At 42.8% G+C, this 13,879-nt stretch overlaps 1 protein-coding gene across 1 annotated transcript in view; it reads left to right on the top strand.

The window, feature by feature from the left end:
- Positions 1-880: 880 nt before the first annotated feature.
- Positions 881-13,879, top strand: part of LOC127006915 (roundabout homolog 2-like) — a 117,419-nt gene continuing 104,420 nt past the window's right edge. The window contains exon 1 of the mRNA XM_050877259.1: positions 881-981. The gene's annotated coding sequence lies outside the window, so the exon portion shown is untranslated. The remainder of the gene's footprint in view (positions 982-13,879) is intronic.

Here is a 13,879-nt window from a genome sequence, read left to right as displayed (position 1 = left end):
GCATATGTGACCGGGGCTTAAGCTACTTCTATTAACAGCCAATTTACTGAGTCCCCCAAGCAATGTACGTCCCTGATATCACCCTATAGCGTTCAGCAGCTGTTACGTACCTTCATTTAACCTCCTGAGAGCTCCCACGGTGTCACGATAGATAGAGTACACATGAAAATTGAGACGAGAGAGAAAGAGAGATAGATGGTGCCTGTTTGAATTTGGTGTTGAGACTAGTGGCGCCCTCTGCAACTACAGGTATACACACACACACACACACACACACACACACACACACACACACACACACACACACACACACACACACACAGAAAAACACAAAGAAAAAATTATATATATAGGAAACGAAATTGAGAGTTACTAGAAAATAATCAATGTTCAAGAGTGAATTAATATATGAAATTATCTTTACTTTCTTATTTTCTTATACATATCCTCCCTCATCTTGTGTGTGTGTGTGTGTGTGTGTGTGTGTGTGTGTAAGGGATTGATGTGCTAGCGTGACCAGATGTACGACAATCATCACATAAATACGATAACTTAATGGCTGATAACCTAACCTATAACACCTATTCGCTATACGGTAATATTTTCCTCTGCTAACAGTTACGATTGCTTATATTAACGAGCCCATATCTCCTACGTAGCTCCATGCACAGAGTCGTACCAAAAAGGGGGGATCAGGGGAAGTCAAAGGTCAACAAAGGTCAACATTTAGTGGAAAAAGACCGTCCCCTTTTTTTTTTATATCTAGGTACAGCGTTGATACCTTACGAAGTACTCTAGTGTTACAAAAATACGATAGTTTTGGCCAAAGCCGTACGATACTCTAGCCTCTGGTATCTGGGCTGGCCGTTAGCTAGAGGGCGCCAGTGCATTCAAACCAACAGTGCCGCACTCTCACTCCCCGTATTCGTGTGTGTTTTGACCCTTCCCTGCCCCGTGTCAGCCCTTACTAGGCCATCAAAGGTACGTAAGAAGAATAAGGTAGTTGGGTTTATGGGATATTACCTACGCGTGGCCTCAGAGCTCATATCCGTATCATATCCGCTATCTCTTTCCCGGTTCATGTACGTTTGTGTGTGTTAACCCTTCCCTGCCCCGTGTCAGCCCTCACGAGGCCATCAGAGGTACGTAAGAAGTATAAGGTAGTTGGGTCTATGGGATATTACCTACGCGTGGCCTCAGAGCTCATATCCGTATCATATCCGCTATCTCTCTCCTGGTCCATGTATGTTTGTGTGTGTTGACCCTTCCAGGCGCCCTAGGGAGGGAAGGGAGAGAAGGGAGGGAATGGAAAGGAGGGGAGGGATGGAGGAAAGAAGGGAGGAGGAAAATGAGAGCCCACATAAGGTTATCAAAGGTACATAAGAAGATAAGGTTATTAGAAGCATAGATTATTAGATGCGCGCGGCCTCAGTGCTCGAATCCGTACCATATCCGAGAGAGAGAGAGAGAGAGAGAGAGAGAGAGAGAGAGAGAGAGAGAGAGAGAGAGAGAGAGAGAGAGAGAGAGAGAGAGTACCCTTGGAAAGACTTGATAGGAGTAATATTGAGAGAGAGAGAGAGAGAGAGAGAGAGAGAGAGAGAGAGAGAGAGAGAGAGAGAGAGAGAGAGAGAGAGAAAATCCATTTACAAGCCCGACTTAGCACAAAATTATGTCAGGCGATGAAGGGAGAGAGAGAGAGAGAGAGAGAGAGAGAGAGAGAGAGAGAGAGAGAGAGAGAGAGAGAGTGGTGTGGAGAGATAGCCTAGCACATATTTTAAGCATAATTCCCTCCCTTCTTTCCTCCATCCCTCCCTTCCCTCCTTCTCTCCCTTCTCTCCCTTTCCTCCATCCTATATATCATCTCTTCTCTTCCTCCTTCCCTCCCTTCCCTCCTTCTCTCCCTTTCCTCCATCCTATATATCATCTCTTCTCTTCCTCCTTCCCTCCCTTCCCTTCTTCTCTCATGCATGAAATAATAATAATAATAATAATAATAATAATAATAATAATAATAATAATAATAACAGTATGAAGGGTCACTTACATATATTTTTCCAGCTTATCTTCGCATGCTAAGTTATTCGGGAAGTCATTTATATTAAGTACATTTTGATAAAGCTTTCGTAGAGGTTATATTAGTATGTCCAAGGGTAGTTTTATGACCCTGCTGTATATGTTGTGCTAAGTCTAATGAAGGGTATATATTTGTACTTAAATACCTTCCCTCTTGACTGAAAAGGGTATTGGTGAGGTTAAGCGTATTTCAAGTCGATATTATACCTTAGTTCCAGAGATATATCCTTTTTATACCCTTCAGTTTTTACAGTGTGTTGGTAGTGACCCTTCTTCCGTACCGTGAACCTAAAGAAACACACATTAGAACCCGACCGACCCCCTTTTCAGCCTTAGAAAATAGTTGACTGTGATTTGAGGGGCAGGAGCAACTGAGATTATACGTTCCTAGGCCTACATTTGACAAGGCTTTCGTAGGAGTTGTGGGGGGCATTTCCAGGGGTACTTTTATGACCCTGGTGGTAGAGTGACCTTTCTTCTGTACCGTGAACCTAAAGAAACACTCATTAGAACCCGACTGACCAGGGGATTCGTGGTGCAGTGATTAGCATACTCAGCTCACAACCGAGAGAGCCCAGGTTCGATTCCCGGGCGGAGTGGAAAAATTTGGGCGGCTTTTGCGATACTCTACGCCCCTGTCCGCCCAGCAGTGAATGGGTACCAGGTATTAATCGGGGGTTGTGTCCCGTCTCCTAGGACCTGTTACCTACTATAATTCCTTCCCCTTCTGTCTCTCCGGCATATGACCACAGATGTTGCGCCGACTAAACGAAACTTTCCAAATCCGACTGACGCTCTTTTTGACGTTTGGAAATAGCTGATGTAAGGAGCGGAAGCGTCTAAGAACACGTACCTTCCTAACTAAACTCCCTTATCAAAACTCCCTTCCAATATCCCACATTTCCTAACGCCGTATCCCTCCCTCTCTCTACCCCAATCTATTCAGCGTAATTATGTAGATTGTAATTGACGGAAAATTGAGTAGCTCTGTCGTAAATCGCTTGAAATCTGCATGATAGATAATATTCAGTGTGGGTGTGTGGGTGTGGGGGAGTGGGTGCGTGTGGTCGGTTCTGCGGTCGGCGTATCGGTCGGGTCTCTCTCTCTCTCTCTCTCTCTCTCTCTCTCTCTCTCTCGCATTAGGACACGTAATATTGACGCTGGCCGTGACAATAAAAGCCTTGATATATCGCACATTGTAATTATAGACCATTCGGCAGCTATAGAGTCGGGAGTCACGGCAATGGAATACAGATGAAAATTTAATTATAGATGGAAACAGATAGATATATACATAGGGAGAGAGAGAGATATATAGATACATAGAAATAGAAATAGAGGTAGATGGAAGTAAGTAGAAACGGGTAGAAATATAATTGAGAGGAATAGAAGCATCATGTAGAGAATGGGATACATGAGAAATTGATATAGATGGAGAGAAATAGAGTTAGAAAAAGAAAAAGAAAAAGAAAAAGAAGAAGAAGAACAACAACAACAACAAAACGAAGAAGAAGAAGACGAAGAAGAAGATGAAGAAAAAGAAGATGAGCAAGAAAAAGAAGAAGAAGAAATATAAGTAACTAAATAACTCAATAAACATTAACAAACATCAGTAAAGAGAAGGGACCTAAATATACCAATACCTTAACAGTGCTACCCAAACCGATTGCAGTGAGATCAGATGCTAAATACCGTAATCACCGGCCCTGCCTTCCTCCCCTCTCTCCCTCCTCCCTTCCTCGCCTATAATTACTCTCTCTCCATCAATAATCTCGCCAATTAATCGCAAGGGGAGTTAATACGGGCGGTAATTGCGCGCCCGGTGCCTCGCTATCCATTACAAAGTCTTCGTGATTGCTGGAACTGACGCTGGTGAGGGCAGGGTAAGGGAGGCACGGAAGCAGGGAAAGGCAGGCCACAGGAAGGAAGGAGGTAGGAAGCATAGAAGCATGGAAAAGTAGGTCATGCCAGGGCGAAGGAAGCATGGAAGCAGGGAAGGGCAGGCCACAGGAAGGAAGGAGGTAGGAAGCATAGAAGCATGGAAAAGTAGGTCATGCTAGGGCGAAGGAAGCATGGAAGCAGGGAAGGGCAGGCCACAGGAAGAGAGGAAAGGGCAAAGTGGGTGGGTTAGGCAGGAAACATATAAACATGGAAGGGCAGGCCACAGAAAGAGAGGAATGAGCAAGACGATGCTGGTAAGAGGCGTGTCCGGTAGGAAACATAGAAACACGGAAAGGCAGGCCACAGGAAAGTAGAGAAGGCAAGAACTGACGCTGATAAGGACAGGGCGAGGGAGGCATGGAAGCAGGGAAGGGCAGGCCACAGGAAGAGAGGAAAGTGCAAGATCTGATTCTGGTAGGGGGCTAGGTAAGGTAGGAAACATAGAAACACGGAAAGGCAGGCCACAGGAAGGGAGGAAAGGGCAAGAATTGATGCTGGAAGGGCTAGGGTAAGGAGGGAAGCATAAAAACACGGAAAAGCAGGCCGCAGGTAAGAAGGCGAAGGCAAGAACTGATGCTGGCAGTGGGTGGGTAGGGAATAGAAAGCGCAGAAACATGGAAAGGCAGACCACAGGAAGGGAGGAAAGGGCAAAACCTGACACTGTTAAGATAGGAAACATAGAAACATGGAAAGGCAGGCCACAGGAAGGGAGGAAAGGGCAAAACCTGACACTGTTAAGATAGGAAACATAGAAACATGGAAAGGCAGACCACAGGAAGGGAGGAAAGGGCAAAACCTGATACTGTTAAGATAGGAAACATAGAAACACGGAAAGGCAGGCCACAGGGAGGGAGGAAAGGGCAAAACCTGACACTGTTAAGATAGGAAACATAGAAACATGGAAAGGCAGGCCACAGGAAGGGAGGAAGGGGCAAAACCTGATACTGTTAAGATAGGAAACATAGAAACACGGAAAGGCAGGCCACAGGAAGGGAGGAAAGTGAAATACCTGAGACTGTTAAGATAGGAAACATAGAAACATGGAAAGGCAGGCCACAGGAAGGGAGGAAAGGGCAAAACCTGATACTGTTAAGATAGGAAACATAGAAACATGGAAAGGCAGGCCACAGGAAGGGAGGAAAGGGCAAAACCTGACACTGTTAAGATAGGAAACATAGAAACACGGAAAGGCAGGCCACAGGAAGGGAGGAAAGGGCAAAACCTGATACTGTTAAGATAGGAAACATAGAAACACGGAAAGGCAGGCCACAGGAAGGGAGGAAAGGGCAAAACCTGACACTGTTAAGATAGGAAACATAGAAACACGGAAAGGCAGGCCACAGGAAGGGAGGAAAGGGCAAAACCTGACACTGTTAAGATAGGAAACATAGAAACATGGAAAGGCAGGCCACAGGAAGGGAGGAAAGGGCAAAACCTGATACTGTTAAGATAGGAAACACAGAAACACGGAAAGGCAGGCCACAGGAAGGGAGGAAAGGGCAAAACCTGATACTGTTAAGATAGGAAACATAGAAACATGGAAAGGCAGGCCACAGGAAGGGAGGAAGGGGCAAAACCTGATACTGTTAAGGTAGGAAACATAGAAACATGGAAAGGCAGGCCACAGGAAGGGAGGAAGGGGCAAAACCTGATACTGTTAAGGTAGGAAACATAGAAACATGGAAAGGCAGGCCACAGGAAGGGAGGAAGGGGCAAAACCTGATACTGTTAAGGTAGGAAACATAGAAACATGGAAAGGCAGGCCACAGGAAGGGAGGAAGGGGCAAAACCTGATACTGTTAAGGTAGGAAACATAGAAACATGGAAAGGCAGGCCACAGGAAGGGAGGAAGGGGCAAAACCTGACACTGTTAAGGTAGGAAACATAGAAACATGGAAAGGCAGGCCACAGGAAGGGAGGAAGGGGCAAAACCTGATACTGTTAAGATAGGAAACACAGAAACATGGAAAGGCAGGCCACAGAAGACGTTTTAAAGTAACCTACTACACACATATCCTTATATTTTGAAGTGGTCATTTTTTAATCAGTAAAATTAAAATCACAATAAAATGTAGATAAAAAGAATTGATTGACTTAACCACGAAGATGAGACATTGAAAAACAGCCTCCTAGATATTTTTTTCCTTTCTTTCTTTCTTTCTTTCTTTCTTTCTTTCTTTCTTTCTTTTTTTCTTTATTTTGCTTCACTTAATTTAGGGTGGAATATTTTCTTTTTAATCAACTATATTTTCATCTCAGTCTAATATTTGCTGAAAAAAAAATATATTGCCAGCCCTGGGAACGAATCTAAAGAGAGGAGGAGGAGGAGGAGGAGGAGGAGGAGGAAGAGGAGGAGGAAGAAAAGGAGGAAAAAAAAGAATAGCTACATATCCGTAACTTAATAAAAAGCAACTTATTAAACTACTCTCTCTCTCTCTCTCTCTCTCTCTCTCTCTCTCTCTCTCTCTCTCTCTCTCTCTTCCTTTCCTACCGGAGGGCAATTTGGAGGGAGGGAGGGAGGGAGAGTTTGATTAAAGAAATAATAATAAAAGATGGAGGAACGGAGGAAAGAGTGGAGGAAAGAGTGGAGGAAAGAGTGAGGGAGGAAAAAAAATACCTCCGCTTGAGCGCTATTGCCACTTGGGAGGCATAGAGAGGAGGAGGAGGAGGAGGAGGAGGAGGAAGGAGGAGAAACTGAAGGAGAGAAGGAAGAAAGAGATATGCAAGAGGAGGAGGAGGAGGAAGAGAGGAGGAGGAGGAGGAAGTAGAAGGAGAAGAAGAAGAAGGAGAAGAAAAAAAAGAAGAAATTGAAGAAGACATTGAAGAAGAAGAAGAAGAGAAGGAAGGAGAGGAGGCATAGCGAGGAAGGAAAGGAAGAGGAAGAGGAGGAAGAAGAAAGAAAATTGAGAGGAGAATTAAGATAAGGATCGAAACGCAACACTTACGAGAAGAAGGAAGAGGAGGAGGAGGAAGACGAGGAGGAAGAAGAAGAGGAAGAGGAAGAGGAGGAGGAAAGTACCCATAACATCATCCCAAGTTTTCAAATATGCGAGAGAAAAAGAGGAAGGAGGGAAGAAAGGAAGGAAGGAAGGAAGAAGAGAAGGAGAAAATTACTATACATGAAGGAAGGAAGGAAGAAGAGGAGAGAGCTACTATACATGAAGGAAGGGAAGGAAGGAAGGAAGGAAGGAAGATGATTTATAAGAGAGAAGAGAAAGGAGAGTTAGATAAGAGAGAAAAAGGAAGAAGGAAGAGAAGGAAAGAGAAGAAGGAGGAGAAGATATTGAGAGAACTGGAAAGAAGGAAGGAAGGAGGAGGAGAAGGAGGAGAAAGAGATATTGACAGAAATGGAACGAAGGAAGGAAAGAGGGAAGAGAAAAATATATTGATAGGAATGGAAGGAAGGAAGGAAGGAGGGAAGGACACAACAGGATAATGTAATCGCTACTGTTATAATTGAGTTCTCGCGTAGAGGAGGAGGGAAGGAAGGAAGGAGGGAGGGAAAGAGGGAAGGAAGTAGAGAAGGAAGGAAGGAAGGAAGGAAGGAAGAAGGGAAGGAGGGAAGGAAAGAAGGAAGGAGGGAAGGAAGGAAGGAAGAAGGGAAGGAGGGAAGGAAAGAAGGAAGGAGGGAGGGAAGGAAGGAAGGAAGGAGAAAAGGAAGGAAGGAAAGAAGGAAAGAGAGTTAGATAAGACATATAATAACAGTAATAATAATAACGATAGTAATAATAATAATAATAATAATAATAATAATAATAGGAAGAAGAGGAGAAGAAGAAGAGGAAGAAGTGCCCTTATCCCCACCTCTTCTTCTTCTTCTTCTTCTCCTTCTTCTCCTCTTCCTCCTCCTCCTCCTCCTCCTCCTTCCTTAACGCTAAAACACACAACGAATTCTTACCTTGCAAAATGTCACTAAAAAGCGCACTGTACACCGTCAACCGCGTCACTATAACGAACGATAACACTATACAAAGATTCACTATACCGCGCCGTACGTTATAGCAGGACCGCAACGTTGTAGGATCGCGATTACGTAGGATGCGAGGCGATAAAAATGACCCTTGTAGGACCCCACGCAGGACGTCACGCCATTATAAGGTCGCGGCCGGGGCAGGGAGGGAGGGAGAGAGCGACATTGCCAGATTTCCATTTTCACTACATCGTATTTACCGTATTTTGACGCTTACCCATAACAAAACACATCAGAAATTAACGATTATTACGATTTTTTACGTTATCGAGGTGCAGGAGGCAGTTTTTACGTAGGAAATTCGTATATGTAAGATGGTGAGTAGGACGATCTGGCACCTATGGATGAAAGGGGTAGCTTAAGTAATCTATTGTTTACATTATTTTATCGCGTGGTAGGCTATGTAAGATGTCGTTTTAATTAATCTTTTATCTATCTTTATATATTTCTAACTTCCTATAGCCTTTATTATACGTTATTCTCCTTAATATATAGCTTAAAACTGTCCATTGTTTACGAGTGGAATTATATAGCAAATTCCTTTATAATTCCTATCTCAAAACACTTATAATTAATCTTTTATCTCTTTTATATATCTCTACTTTCCTATGGCTTTTATTATACGTTATTCTCCTTAATATATATAGCCTAATTCAGTCCATTGTTTACGAGTGGGATTATATAGCAAACTCCTTTATAATTCCTACATCAAAACACTCCATTATTTATCCTTTATCTCTCTTATATATCTGTTATCTCCTATGGCTTTTATTATACGTTATTTTCCTTAATATATATAGCCTAATACAGTCCATTGTTTACGAGTGGGATTATATAGCAAACTCCTTTATAATTCCTACATCAAAACACTCCATTATTTATCCTTTATCTCTCTTATATATCTGTAATCTCCTATGGCTTTTATTATACGTTATTCTCCTAAATTAAGATAGCTTGAGAATGACCATAGTGTACGAGAGGGAGAAGAAGAATACTGTTTAATAAGAGCCATAGGAAATTAGCTATATGATGGAAAATAAATGATTAATATAAAACGACATCTTGCATAGCCTATCATAGCAAGCGATTAAAAATAAGTAAACAAAACATTTATATAAGTGATCCCTTTTAGTTTTATCTCCCCCACCCCCGCCCTTCACCTTCAGTACCTGGCAAGATAGGAAGGGGTGTAGACGTACGTGCTTTCGTGGGACGCCTATTGATAACTTTTTATATTTTTTTTCTTCCTTTTCGTATAGTGAGTTTTAATTGTGCGTGCGTGCGTGCGTTTCTGTGTTACTGATGGTGACGGTGATGGTGAGTGTTATTGTTATCGTTATTATTGATATTAGGCTATTACTCTCTCTCTCTCTCTTATTATTATTATTATTATTATTATTATTACGTTATTATTATTATTATTATTATTATTATTATTATTATTATTATTATTATTATTATTATTATTATTATTATTATTATTATTATTATTATTATTATTATTATTATTATTATTATTATTATTATTATTATTATTACTACTACTACTACTACTACTACTACTACTACTACTACTACTATGTTAGAGGTAATTATATTAGTATGTTCGAATGGATTATATAATATGTTAGAATACGCAGAAGGGAAGGGAAGGGAAGGGAAGGGAAGGGAAGGGAAGGAAAGGAAGGGAGGAAGGGAAAGGAAAGGAAAGGGAAGGGAAAGTTAAAAATGGATTAAAATAGACGATAAGAGAGATAGAAGAAGAAATATGAGAGAAGCGAATAGAAGGAAAAGGAAGAAAGAGAAGAAAAGAAAAGAGAAAGAAGAGAATATAAGAAAAAATAATAAGAAAAACGAAATTAAGGAAAGGGAAGAGAATGAAATACACAAAAGAAAGAAATATTGATAAGGAAGAGAGAGAGGGATTGAGGAAGAGGAAGAAGAGGAGGAGGAGGAAGAGGAAGAGGAAGAATGAATTAGGTCCTCTTTTGTTGCTTAAATAAGAGAGAGAGAGAGAGAGAGAGAGAGAGAGAGAGAGAGAGAGAGAGAGAGAGAGAGAGAGAGAGAGACAATTCTATCTTTCTCTCCCTATTTTCCCTCCTCAAAGGTTCTCCCTCTCCCAATTTTCTCTCCTCCTCCTCCTGTTTTGCAACAGTAAATAAAAATTTAAAAAAAGAAATAATCATGCCGTCGCTAACTCTCAATGCTGTTAATTCAAAGAAATATGCCAGATTCATTACTAAGCCAGCGACTCGATGTAGGTACTGTGTCTAGACTTACGTATTCAGGCACTACAAAACAAACAACGAACTACTACAACGCTCCAATGCGTTGATCTGGGACACCATTCCTCATTTCCCTCAACTCCCTACCCTTACCCTCTCTTCTTTCTCTTCTTCTTCCTGCCTTCCCACTCCAGCTTCTCCTCATCAAACCTTATATTCTGACGTCTGACCCAACCATACTCCCTCCCTCCTCCTGAAATCTCTGCAGACCATTCTAGCTCCTTAATATTCCTTCCGCCCCATCCACCTTGCCACCTCATCCTCTCCCACTCCTCTTCTCCTCCACCACCTTGACTCCTCCCCCCTCATCCGATCCACCACCCATCTTCCCTTCCACCACCAACAACACAATAATCTCTGCCCTCGCCTCTCATCCACCCCACTGCAACGCCTGATCCTGCTGCCACCCTTAATGCGAGACGTCCTTCCATCCTTCTCCTTCCAGGAATATCCACCTCCATCCACAGTACCACCTTCTCCTGCCTCCTTCCTCCTGCTCAACACCCTCTCTCTTTCCCTATCCTCACCCCTATCCTCCACTTCACCTCCAATGAACTCAACTCACCGCCTTCAGCTCCACTTCTGATTTCACATCTCCTCCATCCACTCCACACCTTCCACCTTTCCCTGTGCCACCCACCACTAACACCACCACCCACGACAAACTCATTCTCCCAGCTCGCTCCCCAGAATACCTCGCGCCTTCCAGGAACTGTTCACAGACCAAGACCAGTCACTTGTAATGAACCAGACGCTGCTTCTGGTAAGGCAAACTAACTACTAGAGTCAAAATGGGGAGGCCAACCGACGGAGGCCAACTACGGAGTTTTGCGGAACCGTGGCGACCGACGGCGTTTCCTGTATCCTGAGCCAACACGGACGATATTGAATCAATGTCGATGCAGTCCATCACGATGCGAAGGACGATGTAGTATCTGATCCACGTGGAACCAACGACCTCAGTCAACCTCAAATTCAGGACCTGTTAGCACCTTCATCAACTGTCATTCTGGAAATACACCAAGTCAGATCATCATCGTCTCTTGAATTCTACGTCAAGTCAATCCATTCGCCGACAACAACAGTAAAGCGTACGGCGTCAACACTAGTCTAAAGCAGTTATGTAACGATGGCCATGTAGGGTTCACATCCTTATGTGGCATCACTTCAACCAGCGCCCAGATTTGTTTTGGGAGGACGGACCACTTGAACGAGGTTGGTTCGGCGCGGCTAGGAAGGCCTGAACGATGCAGTTGAGCTATTTCGAATGCTAAAACTGAGTACGAAAAAGCACTCTTTAACTTGAAGTACCGGGAACTGTAATTAGCAAGGCTTGCAAGAAAACTGTGTAATAACGACGCCTCCGACAAGCGAACAGATTCAACTCAACGCGGTCAAAAGCGTATCACATTTCATTTGCGGTTACCAAGAAACCAGCAGTCTATTACCCAAAAGGACGAAATTAGGGCGCGTATATTGCAACTGAGAAACCATCGACGGTAAAGCCATCATAGAGACTTGGCCAATCCTGCAATACTTCCTCCAGTATCTGAACCGTCATTTGGCTCTGCACATTCCAAAAATCGAACAATCAAGAAAGGAGGAGGAGTATCTGTTATAAAAGTACGCAACTATAAAAATAGACTTCCAGGATGTAGAGAATTGATGACTCCGTCTATGGAAATAACTTATCAATAAGAAACCAATATCTGTGATCGTACACAGGCCTCCAAACAACAAACAGCCAGCGACACTGTCTCTGTACGAAGAGCTTTCACTTTAACACAAAGTAAATACACACACTAGACTTTAATTGCTCTACTTAAAACTGGTCAGGGGACAATTTGACTGAGATCATAGGTAACAGGCTATAGAAATGGTGAGGATCTGTTCTCACTGTTGTAACCTCAACCAAATGGAGAAAACAATCTGCTGCATCTGGTATTAGAAGCGAACGACCTCATTCAGACAAATGAAGTTGGTGAAAAATTAACGGTTGATCCTCAAAGAAAATCCGTTTCAATGTCAATATGTCACAACCTGTAGACAATCCGTCATGATACCAGACTGCACAAATAGCCAAAATCTCAAGCCCAACGCTTTCGCTTCTCCATCACCTGGGACCAACTACCACTCCCGTATTTATACAATCGACAACGTGAACAATTTCAACTGAAAGTTTTGGAGTAGAAAGGTTACAGTGCTGACGAAACCCAGGCGAGTAAATGGTGCCAAGGACCAGAGAAATATGACCAGAGAAAATAAAAATGGGTAATACTAAAAAGGAATTATAACCTAACAGAATGATACTTGCCGAAGTTCACTCTCAGTGTTCATGGCCTTGGAGCTTGTCGCACTCCCTTATTCGGAGTAGTAAAACGGTAAACGAAAAAATGGAATATGCGTGACATCATCGGAACCAAAAAATAAGAAAAAGAACCAGATCGAAATAAAGTAAATCCACATTGGTCCCTGACAGACGAGACTGAGCAGCAATCAGACAGCAAACAGATGGCCAGAATCCTCAACAGTAACTTATACAAGGTATTGTATAGAATCCTCATCGAACTATGCTCGAGAACCTTGACGTGCCGAGAAAATCGACTCCTGAAAATTGACTCATTATGCGACCAAGAAGTGAAAGAGTATTGATAAACCGACACGAACAGTCAACAGGACCTGACGTTGTCCTCATAAAAAAACGAACAAAAACAAACGATACTTCAGCCACTACCAACATATTCAACCAGTCTGTTCCTCGAGGGTCAGTGCTGGACCGAATTCTCTTTCAACCACCAATTTTCAAAAGGAGACAAAGGCTGCATTAAACTACAGGCCTAAGTTTGACATCAGTGGCAGAAAATACTGAAAAGGCCTCACAGACAAACTTGTGCCAGCTTCTAGAAGAAGATAACAATATCTCCGACACTGCATGGCTTCAGAATGGCAAAGAAGACTCAACGAATTTATTAGACTTTCCTTCTTATATGATAAGAACTGGATGCCCACATCATACATCCTCTACATACCTGACTTGCAAGCCGATGCGACAAGGTAATACCGCACGAGCGACTCAAAGCACTGCACCGAGGAAAAGCTTGAGCCAAAGCGATCGCGTGGATAAGAGATTGGCTCACCGACAGAAAACAACGAGTACTACCAACGGACAGCCTTCCGATTTTCGGCTTTTCCTTACTGGTGTAGCGCTCCGCGTTCAAGCTAGACCATTCTCCATCATATATATCAACGACCTCGAATCAGGACTGAAATCCACAATACCGAAATTTGCTGATGACACTAAGGTGGGGAAAATTTCACAAAGACCGGGATCAACCGTCATTCAGAAAGACCTCAATCACATTATCGAATGGTTTGAAAATGGCAATGTCCTCTTAATGTTGACAAATGCAAGTAAATGCATATAATGCACAGAAATAGTAAACACACATACATCATGATCGAGACTCCTCGTGTTGATGCAGGAGGAAAAGGATCTGAGTCTGCATCGTAGTGACCGAAACACGCGAACACTGTAAAAAGCATAAAACAAAGCCAACAGTCGGTTCATATGAGAACTTCGAGTAAACGCCAGACGTGATGCTATCCTTGT

Source organism: Eriocheir sinensis, chromosome 34 (genome assembly GCF_024679095.1).
Source record: "Eriocheir sinensis breed Jianghai 21 chromosome 34, ASM2467909v1, whole genome shotgun sequence".
In the NCBI taxonomy this organism is placed as follows: Eukaryota; Metazoa; Arthropoda; class Malacostraca; order Decapoda; family Varunidae; genus Eriocheir; species Eriocheir sinensis.
The sequence above is the reverse complement of the archived record's forward strand: the minus strand, read 5'-3'. Positions and strand labels throughout refer to the sequence as shown.